An 11,149-nucleotide genomic window follows, 5' to 3' on the forward strand; every position below is an offset into this window, starting at 1 on the left:
GAATTTGTTGGTGTTTTTGAATGTTGAGGTTGTTGGTGAATTTTTTGGTGTTTTTCATTGCGGAGGTTTTTGTTGAATTTGTTGGTGTTTTTCACTGTTGAGGTTGTTGTTGAATTTGTTGGTGATTTTCAATATTGAGGTTGTGGTTGAATTTGTTGGTATTTTTCCATGTTGAGGTTTTTGAATTTGTTCGTGTTTTTCAAAGTTGAGGTTGTTGTAGAATTTGTTGGTGATTTTCAATGTTGAGTTTGTTTTTGTATTTTTTGGTGTTTTTCATTGTTGAGGTTTTTGTTGAATTTTATGTGATTTTCAATGTTGAGAATGTTGTTGAATTTGTTGGTGTTTTTCAATGTTGAGGTTGTTGTTGAATTTCTTGATGTTTTTGAATGTTGAGGTTGTTGTTGAATTGTTTGGTGTTTTTCATTGGTGTGGTTTTTGTTTTTGAATTGTTGATGTTTTTCATTGTTGAGGTTGTTGTTAAATTTGTTGGTGATTTTCAATATTGAGGTTGTTGTTGTATTTGTTGGAGTTTTTCAATTTTGAGGTTGTTGTTGATTTTTTTGGTGATTTTCAATGTTGAGGTTTTTGTTGAATTTCTTGCTTTTTTTGACTGTTGAGTTTGTTGTTGAGTTATTGTGTGTTTTTCATTGCAGAGGTTGTTATTGAATTTGTGCCTGTTTTTGATTGCTGAGGTTGTTGTTGAATTTGTTGGTGTTTTTCACTGTTGAGGTTGTTGAACTTGTTGGTATTTTTCAAAGTTGACGTTTTTGTTGAATTTTTTGGTTTTTTTAATTGTTGAGGTTTTTGTTGAATTTGTTAGTGTTTTTGAATGTTGAGGTTGTTGATGAATTTTTTGATGATTTTCATTGACGAGGTTGTTTTTGAATTTGTTGGTGTTTTTGAATGTTGAGGTTGTTGTTGAATTGTTTAGTGTTTTTCATTGTTGTGGTTGTTGTTGTTGAATTTTTTGATGTTTTTAATTGTTGATGTTGATGTTAAATTTGTTGGTGATTTTCAATATTGAGGTTGTGGTTGAATTTGTTGGTGTTATCAATTTTGATTTTGTTGAAACGTTTTGTATTTTTAAAAGTTGAGGTTGTTGTTGAATTTGATGATGTTTTTCAATGTTTAGGTTGTTGAATTTGCTGGTGTTTTTCAAAGCTGCGTTTGTTGTTGAATTTTTGGTGTTTTTCAATGTTGAGGTTGTTGAATTTACTGGTGTTATCAATGGTTTTTTTTTTATCTTTTTTGTATTTAACAAAGTTGAGGTTGCAGTTAAATTTCTTGGTGTTATTCAATGTTGAGGTTGTTAAATTTTTTGGTGTTTTTCAATGTTGAGGTTTTTGTTGAATTTTTTGGTGTTTTTGAATGTTGAGGTTGTTGTTGAATTGTTTAGTGTTTTTCATTGTTGTGGTTGTTGTTGTTGAATTTTTTGATGTTTTTAATTGTTGATGTTGATGTTAAATTTGTTGGTGATTTTCAATATTGAGGTTGTGGTTGAATTTGTTGGTGTTATCAATTTTGATTTTGTTGAAACGTTTTGTATTTTTAAAAGTTGAGGTTGTTGTTGAATTTGATGATGTTTTTCAATGTTTAGGTTGTTGAATTTGCTGGTGTTTTTCAAAGCTGCGTTTGTTGTTGAATTTTTGGTGTTTTTCAATGTTGAGGTTGTTGAATTTACTGGTGTTATCAATGGTTTTTTTTTTATCTTTTTTGTATTTAACAAAGTTGAGGTTGCAGTTAAATTTCTTGGTGTTATTCAATGTTGAGGTTGTTAAATTTTTTGGTGTTTTTCAATGTTGAGGTTTTTGTTGAATTTTTTGGTGTTTTTGAATGTTGAGGTTGTTGATGAATTTTTTGGTGTTTTTCATTGTTGAGGTTTTTGTTGAATTTGTTGGTGATTTTCAATGTTGAGGTTGTTGTTGAAATTATTGGTGTATTCAATGTTTTTATTTGAATCTTTATGTATTTTTCAAACCTTAGGTTGCAGTTGAATTTGTTGCTGTTTCTCAATGTTGAGCTTGTTGAATTTTTTGGTGTTATTCAAAGTTGAGGCTGTTGTTGAATTTTTTGATGTTTTTCATTGCTGAGGTTGTTGTTGAATTAGTTGATGATTTTCAATGTTGAGGTTGTTGAATTTATTGGTGTTATCAATGGTTTTTTTTGATATTTTTTGTATTTTTCAAAGTTGTGGTTGCAGTTGAATTTGTTACTATTTTACAATGTTGAGGTTGTTGAAGTTGTTGGTGTTTTTCAAAGTTGAGGTTGATGTTGAATTTTTTGATGTTTTTCATTGTTGAGGTTTTTGGTTAATTATTTGGTGTTCTTGAATGATGAGGTTGTTGATGAATTTTTTTGTGTTTTTCATTGTTGAGGTTTTTGTTGAATTTGTTGGTGATTTTCAATGTTGAGGTTGTTGTTGAATTTTTTGATGTTTCTCATTGTTGAGGTTTCTATTGAATTTGTTGGTGTTTTTGAATGCTGAGGTTGTTGGTGAATTTTTGGGTGCTTTTCATTGCGGAGGTTTTTGTTGAATTTGTTGGTGTTTTTCACTGTTGAGGTTGTTGTTGAATTTGTTGGTGATTTTCAATATTGAGGTTGTGGTTGAATTTGTTGGTATTTTTCCATGTTGAGGTTTTTGAATTTGTTGGTGTTTTTCAAAGTTGAGGTTGTTTTTGTATTTTTTGATGTTTTTCATTGTTGAGGTTGTTGTTGAATTTTATGTGATTTTCAATGTTGAGAATGTTGTTGAATTTGTTGGTGTTTTTCAATGTTGAGGTTGTTGTTGAATTTCTTGGTGTTTTTGAATGTTGAGGTTGTTGTTGAATTGTTTGGTGTATTCATTGGTGTGGTTGTTGTTTTTGAATTTTTGATGTTTATCATTGTTGAGGTTGTTGTTGAATTTGTTGGTGTTATCAATTTTTATTTTGTTTAACCTTTTTGTATTTTTTAAAGTTGAGGTTGTTGTTGAATTTGTTGGTGTTTTTCTCTGTTGAGGTTGTTGAATTTGTTGGTGTTTTTCAAATTGAGGTTGTTGTTGAATTTTTTGGTGTTTTTCATTGTTGAGGTTTTTTTTGAATTTGTTGGTGTTTTTCATTGTTGAGGTTGTTGTTGAATGTGTTGGTGTTTTTCCATGTTGACGGTTTTGTATTTGTTGGTGTTTTTCAAAGTTGAGGTTGTTGTTGATAATTTGGTGTTTTTCAATTTTGAGGTTGTTGTTGAATTTTTTTGTGATTTTCAATATTGAGATTGTTGTTGAATTTATTGGTGTATTCAATGTCTTTTTTTGAATCTTTTTGTATTTTTCAAAGTTGAGGTTGCAGTTCAATTTGTTGCTGTTTCTCAATGTTGAGGTTGTTGAATTTTTTGGTGTTTTTCAAAGTTGAGGTTGTTGTTGAGTGTTTAGATGTTTTTCATTGCTGATGTTGTTGTTGAACTTGTTGGTGATTTACAATGTTGAGGTTGTTGAATTTATTGGTGTTATCAATGGTTTTTTTTGATCTTTCATGTATTTTTCAAAGTTAAGGTTGCAGTTGAATTTGTTGGTGTTTCTCAATGTTGAGCTTGTTGATTTTTTTGGTGTTTTTCAAAGTTGAGGTTGTTGTTACATTTTTTGATGTTTTTCATTGCTGAGGTTGTTGTTGAATTTGTTGGTGATTTTCAATGTTGATTTTGTTGAATTTATTCGTGTTTTCAATGGTTTTTATTGTTTTTTTTTGTATTTCTCAAAGTTGAGGTTGCAGTTGAATTTGTTGGTGTTCTTCAATGTTGAGGTTGTTGAAGTTGTTGGTTTTTTTCAAAGTTGAGGTTGTTGTTGAATTTTTTGGTGTTTTTCATTGTTGATGTTTTTGTTGATTTTTTTGGTGATTTTCAATGTTGAGTTTCTTGTTGAATTTTTTGGTGTTTTTCTTTGTTGAGGTTGTTGTTTTACTTGTTGGAGATTTTCAATGTTGAGGTTGTTGTTGAATTTTTTGGAGATTTTCAATGTTGAGTTTGTTGTTGAATTTGTTGGTGTTTTTCAATGTTGAGGTTGTTGAAGTTGTTGTTGTTTTTCAAAGTTGTGGTTGTTGTAGAATTTTTTGGTGTTTTTCATTGTTGAGGTTTTTGTTGATTTTTTTGGTGATTTTCAATGTTGAGTTTCTTGTTGAATTTTTTGGTGTTTTTCTTTGTTGAGGTTGTTGTTTAACTTGTTGGAGTTTTTCATTGTTGAGGTTTATGTTGAATTTGTTGGTGATTTTGAATGTTGAGGTTGTTGATGAATTTTTTGGTGTTTTTCATTTTTGATGTTTTTGTTGATTCTTTTGGTGATTTTCAATGTTGAGTTTCTTGTTGATTTTTTTGGTGTTTTTCTTTGTTGAGGTTGTTGTTTAACTTGTTGGAGTTTTTCAATGTTGAGGTTGTTGTTGAATTTTTTGCTGATTTTCAATGTTGAGTTTGTTGTTGAATTTGTTGGTGTTTTTCAATGTTGAGGTTGTTGTTAAATTTGTTGGTGATTTTCAATATTGAGGTTGTTGTTGAATTTATTGGTGTTATCAATTTTTATTTTGTTGAACCGTTTTGTATCTTTTAAAGTTGAGGTTGTTGTTGAATTTGTTGGTTTTTTTCAATGTTGAGGTTGTTGAATTTGATGGTGTTTTTCAAATTGATGTTGTTGTTGTTAATTTTTTGGTGCTTTTCATTGTTGGGGTTTTTTTTGAATTTTTTTGTGTTTTTCATTGTTGAGGTTTTTGTTGAATTTGTTGTTGTTTTTCCAAGTTGAGGGTTTTGAATTTGTTGGTGTTTTTCAAAGTTGAGGTTGTTGTTGATAATTTGGTGTTATTCAATGTTGAGGTTGTTGTTGATTTTTTTTGTGATTTTCAATATTGAGATTGTTGTTGAATTTATTGGTGTATTCTATGTCTTTTTTTGAATCATTTTGTATTATTCAAAGTTGAGGTTGAAGCGGAATTTGTTGCTGTTTCTCAATGTTGAGCTTGTTGAATTTTTTGGTGTTTTTCAAAGTTGAGGTTGTTGTTACATTTTTTGATGTTTTTCATTGCTGAGGTTGTTGTTGAATTTGTTCGTGATTTTCAATGTTGATTTTGTTGAATTTATTGGTGTTTTCAATGGTTTTTATTTTTTTTTGTATTTATCAAAGTTGAGGTTGCAGTTGAATTTGTTGGTGTTCTTCAATGTTGAGGTTGTTGAAGCTGTTGGTGTTTTTCATTGTTGAGGTTTTTGTTGAATTATTTGGTGTTTTTGAATGTTGAGGTTGTTGATGAATTGTTTAGTGTTTTTCATTGTTGAGGTTTATGTTGAGTTTGTTGGTGATTTTCAATGCTGAGATTGTTGTGGAATTTTTTGGTGTTTTTCAATGTTGAGGTTGTTGAAGTTGTTGTTGTTTTTCAAAGTTGAGGTTGTTGTTGAATTTTTTGGAGTTTTTCATTGTTGAGGCTTTTGTTGAATTATTTGGTGTTCTTGAATGTTGAGGTTGTTGATGAATTTTTTTGTGTTTTTCATTGTTGAGGTTTTTGTTGAATTTGTTGGTGATTTTCAATGTTGAGGTTGTTGTTGAATTTTTTGGTGTTTTTCATTGTTGCGGTACTTGTTGAATTTGTTGGTGTTTGTCATTGTTGTGGTTCTTGTTCAATTTTTTGAATGTTTTTCCTTGCTGAGGTTCTTGTTGAATTTGTTTGGTGATTTTGATTCTTCAGGTTTTTGAATTAATTGGTGTTATCAATGGTTTTTTATGATCTTTTCTGTATTTTTCAAAGTTGAGGTTGCAGTTGAATTTGTTGGTGTTTTTGAATTTTGAGGTTGTTGTTGAATTTTTTGGTGTTTTTCATTGTTGAGGTTGTTGTTGCATTTGTCAGAGTTTTTCAATGTTGAGGTTTTTGTTGAATTTGTTGGTGTTTATCACTTTTGAGGTTGTTGAATTTGCTGCTGCTTTTCAAAGTTGACGTTGTTGTTGAATTTTTTGGTTTTCTAATTGTTGAGGTTTTTGTTGAATTTGTTGTTATTTTTGAATGTTGAGGTTGTTGTTGCATTTTTTGGTGTTTTTCATTGTTGAGGTTGTTGTTGACTTTGTTGGTGTTTTTGAATGTTGAGGTTGTTGATGAATTCTTTGGTGTTTTTCATTGTTGATGTTGTTGTTGATTTTGTTGGTGTCTTCGAATGTTGAGGTTGTTGTTGAATTTGTTGGTGATTTTCAATATTGAGGTTGTAGTTTAATTTGATGGTGTTTTTCCATGTTGAGGTTTCTGAATTTGTAGGTGTTTTTCAAAGTTGAGGTTGTTGTTGAATATTTTGGTGTTTTTCAATGTTGTGGTTGTTGTTGAATTTTTTGGTGATTTTCAATATTGAGGTTGTTGTTCAATTCATTGGTGTATTCAATGTTTTTTTTAATCTTTTTGTATTATTCTAAGTTGAGGTTGCAGTTCAATTTGTTGCTGTTTCTCAATGTTGAGGTTGTTGAATTTTTTGGTTTTTTTCAAAGTTGCGTTTGTTGTTGAATTTTTTGGTGTTTTTCATTGTTGAGTTTTTTGTTGAATTTGTTGTTGTTTTTGAATGTTGAAGTTGTTGTTGAATTTTTTGATGTTTATCATTGTTGAGGTTGTTGTTGAATTTGTTGGTGATTTTCAGTGTTGAGTTTGTTGTTGATATTGTTGGAGTTTTTCAATGTTGAGGTTGTTGTTGATTTTTTTGGTGAATTTCATTGTTGAGGTTTTTGTTGAATTTGTTGGTGTTTTTGAATGTTGAGTTTGTTGTTGAATTTTTGTGTGTTTTTCATTGCAGAGGTTGTTATTGAATTTGTGCCTGTTTTTGATTGCTGAGGTTGTTGTTGAATTTGTTGGTGTTTTTCACTGTTGAGGTTGTTGAACTTGTTGGTATTTTTCAAAGTTGACGTTTTTGTTGAATTTTTTGGTTTTTTTAATTGTTGAGGTTTTTGTTGAATTTGTTAGTGTTTTTGAATGTTGCAGTTGTTGATGAATTTTTTGATGTTTTTCATTGACGAGGTTGTTGTTGAATTTGTTGGTGTTTTTGAATGTTGAGGTTGTTGTTGAATTGTTTGGTGTTTTTCATTGTTGTGGTTGTTGTTGTTGTTGAATTTTTTGATGTTTTTCATTGTTGATGTTGTTGTTAAATTTGTTGGTGATTTTCAATATTGAGGTTGTGGTTGAATTTGTTGGTGTTATCAATTTTGATTTTGTTGAAACGTTTTGTATTTTTAAAAGTTGAGGTTGTTGTTGAATTTGATGATGTTTTTCAATGTTTAGGTTGTTGAATTTGCTGGTGTTTTTCAAAGCTGCGTTTGTTGTTGAATTTTTGGTGTTTTTCAATGTTGAGGTTGTTGATTTTATTGGTGATATCAATGGTTTTTTTTAAATATTTTTTGTATTTAACAAAGTTGAGGTTGCAGTTGAATTTCTTGGTGTTTTTCAATGTTGAGGGTGTTGAATTTTTTTTGTGTTTTTCAATGTTGAGGTTTTTGTTGAATTTTTTGGTTTTTTTGAATGTTGAGGTAGTTGTTCAATTCATTGGTGTATTCAATGTTTTTTTTTAATCTTTTTGTATTATTCTAAGTTGAGGTTGCAGTTCAATTTGTTGCTGTTTCTCAATGTTGAGGTTGTTGAATTTTTTTGGTGTTTTTCAATGTTTAGGTTTTTGTTGAATTTTTTGGTTTTTTTGAATGTTGAGGTTGTTGTTCAATTCATTGGTGTATTCAATGTTTCTTTTTGATCTTTTTGTATTATTCTAAGTTGAGGTTGCAGTTCAATTTGTTGCTGTTTCTCAATGTTGAGGTTGTTGAATTTTTTGGTTTTTTTCAAAGTTGCGTTTGTTGTTGAATTTTTTGGTGTTTTTCATTGTTGAGTTTTTTGTTGAATTTCTTGTTGTTTTTGAATGTTGAAGTTGTTGTTGAATTTTTTGATGTTTATCATTGTTGAGGTTGTTGTTGAATTTGTTGGTGATTTTCAGTGTTGAGTTTGTTGTTGATATTGTTGGAGTTTTTCAATGTTGAGGTTGTTGTTGATTTTTTTGGTGAATTTCATTGTTGAGGTTTTTGTTGAATTTGTTGGTGTTTTTGAATGTTGAGTTTGTTGTTGAATTTTTGTGTGTTTTTCATTGCAGAGGTTGTTATTGAATTTGTGCCTGTTTTTGATTGCTGAGGTTGTTGTTGAATTTGTTGGTGTTTTTCACTGTTGAGGTTGTTGAACTTGTTGGTATTTTTCAAAGTTGACGTTTTTGTTGAATTTTTTGGTTTTTTTAATTGTTGAGGTTTTTGTTGAATTTGTTAGTGTTTTTGAATGTTGAGGTTGTTGATGAATTTTTTGATGTTTTTCATTGACGAGGTTGTTGTTGAATTTGTTGGTGTTTTTGAATGTTGAGGTTGTTGTTGAATTGTTTGGTGTTTTTAATTGTTGTGGTTGTTGTTGTTGTTGAATTTTTTGATGTTTTTAATTGTTGATGTTGTTGTTAAATTTGTTGGCGATTTTCAATATTGAGGTTGTGGTTGAATTTGTTGGTGTTATCAATTTTGATTTTGTTGAAACGTTTTGTATTTTTAAAAGTTGAGGTTGTTGTTGAATTTGATGATGTTTTTCAATGTTTAGGTTGTTGAATTTGCTGGTGTTTTTCAAAGCTGCGTTTGTTGTTGAATTTTTGGTGTTTTTCAATGTTGAGGTTGTTGAATTTATTGGTGATATCAATGGTTTTTTTAAATCTTTTTTGTATTTAACAAAGTTAAGGCTGCAGTTGAATTTCTTGGTGTTTTTCAATGTTGAGGTTGTTGAATTTTTTGGTGTTTTTCAATGTTGAGGTTTTTGTTGAATTTTTTGGTTTTTTTGAATGTTGAGGTTGTTGATGAATTTTTTTGTGTTTTTCATTGTTGAGGTTTTTGCTGAATTTGTTGGTGATTTTCAATGTTGAGGTTGTTGTTGAAATTATTGGTGTATTCAATGTTTTTATTTGAATCTTTATATATTTTTCAAACCTTAGGTTGCAGTTGAATTTGTTGCTGTTTCTCAATTTTGAGCTTGTTGAATTTTTTGGTGTTATTCAAAGTTGAGGCTGTTGTTGAATTTTTTGATGTTTTTCATTGCTGAAGTTGTTGTTGAATTAGTTGATGATTTTCAATGATGAGGTTGTTGAATTTATTGGTGTTATCAATGGTTTTTTTTGATATTTTTTGTATTTTTCAAAGTTGAGGTTGCAGTTGAATTTGTTGCTGTTTATCAATGTTGAGGTTGTTGAAGTTGTTGGTGTTTTTCAAAGTTGAGGTTGTTGTTGCATTTGTCAGAGTTTTCAATGTTGAGGTTTTTGTTGAATTTGTTGGTGTTTATCACTTTTGAGGTTGTTGAATTTGCTGCTGTTTTTCAAAGTTGACGTTGTTGTTGAATTTTTTGGTTTTCTAATTGTTGAGGTTTTTGTTGAATTTGTTGTTATATTTGAATGTTGAGGTTGTTGTTTCATTTTTTGGTGTTTTTCATTGTTCAGGTTGTTGTTGACTTTGTTGGTGTTTTTGAATGTTGAGGTTGTTGATGAATTCTTTGGTGTTTTTCATTGTTGATGTTGTTGTTGATTTTGTTGGTGTCTTCGAATGTTGAGGTTGTTGTTGAATTTGTTGGTGATTTTCAATATTGAGGTTGTAGTTTAATTTGATGGTGTTTTTCCATGTTGAGGTTTCTGAATTTGTAGGTGTTTTTCAAAGTTGACGTTGTTGTTGAATATTTTGGTGTTTTTCAATGTTGTGGTTGTTGTTGAATTTTTTGGTGATTTTCAATATTGAGGTTGTTGTTCAATTCATTGGTGTATTCAATGTTTTTTTTTAATCTTTTTGTATTATTCTAAGTTGAGGTTGCAGTTCAATTTGTTGCTGTTTCTCAATGTTGAGGTTGTTGAATTTTTTGGTTTTTTTCAAAGTTGCGTTTGTTGTTGAATTTTTTGGTGTTTTTCATTGTTGAGTTTTTTGTTGAATTCGTTGTTGTTTTTGAATGTTGAAGTTGTTGTTGAATTTTTTGATGTTTATCATTTTTGAGGTTGTTGTTGAATTTGTTGGTGATTTTCAGTGTTGAGTTTGTTGTTGATATTGTTGGAGTTTTTCAATGTTGAGGTTGTTGTTGATTTTTTTGGTGAATTTCATTGTTGAGGTTTTTGTTGAATTTGTTGGTGTTTTTGAATGTTGAGTTTGTTGTTGAATTTTTGTGTGTTTTTCATTGCAGAGGTTGTTATTGAATTTGTGCCTGTTTTTGATTGCTGAGGTTGTTGTTGAATTTGTTGGTGTTTTTCACTGTTGAGGTTGTTGAACTTGTTGGTATTTTTCAAAGTTGACGTTTTTGTTGAATTTTTTGGTTTTTTTAATTGTTGAGGTTTTTGTTGAATTTGTTAGTGTTTTTGAATGTTGAGGTTGTTGATGAATTTTTTGATGTTTTTCATTGACGAGGTTGTTGTTGAATTTGTTGGTGTTTTTGAATGTTGAGGTTGTTGTTGAATTGTTTGGTGTTTTTCATTGTTGTGGTTGTTGTTGTTGTTGAATTTTTTGATGTTTTTAATTGTTGATGTTGTTGTTTAATTTGTTGGTGATTTTCAATATTGAGGTTGTGGTTGAATTTGTTGGTGTTATCAATTTTGATTTTGTTGAAACGTTTTGTATTTTTAAAAGTTGAGGTTGTTGTTGAATTTGATGATGTTTTTCAATGTTTAGGTTGTTGAATTTGCTGCTGTTTTTCAAAGCTGCGTTTGTTGTTGAATTTTTGGTGTTTTTCAATGTTGAGGTTGTTGCATTTATTGGTGATATCAATGGTTTTTTTAAATCTTTTTTGTATTTAACAAAGTTGAGGCTGCAGTTGAATTTCTTGGTGTTTTTCAATGTTGAGGTTGTTGAATTTTTTGGTGTTTTTCAATGTTGAGGTTTTTGTTGAATTTTTTGGTTTTTTTGAATGTTGAGGTTGTTGATGAATTTTTTGGTGTTTTTCATTGTTGAGGTTTTTGCTAAATTAGTTGGTGATTTTCAATGTTGAGGTTGTTGTTGAAATTATTGGTGTATTCAATGTTTTTATTTGAATCTTTATATATTTTTCAAACCTTAGGTTGCAGTTGAATTTGTTGCTGTTTCTCAATGTTGAGCTTGTTGAATTTTTTGGTGTTATTCAAAGTTGAGGCTGTTGTTGAA

The sequence above is a fragment of the Cetorhinus maximus genome, unplaced genomic scaffold, assembly GCF_964194155.1.
Source record: "Cetorhinus maximus unplaced genomic scaffold, sCetMax3.hap1.1 HAP1_SCAFFOLD_45, whole genome shotgun sequence".
NCBI classification, from domain to species: domain Eukaryota; kingdom Metazoa; phylum Chordata; class Chondrichthyes; order Lamniformes; family Cetorhinidae; genus Cetorhinus; species Cetorhinus maximus.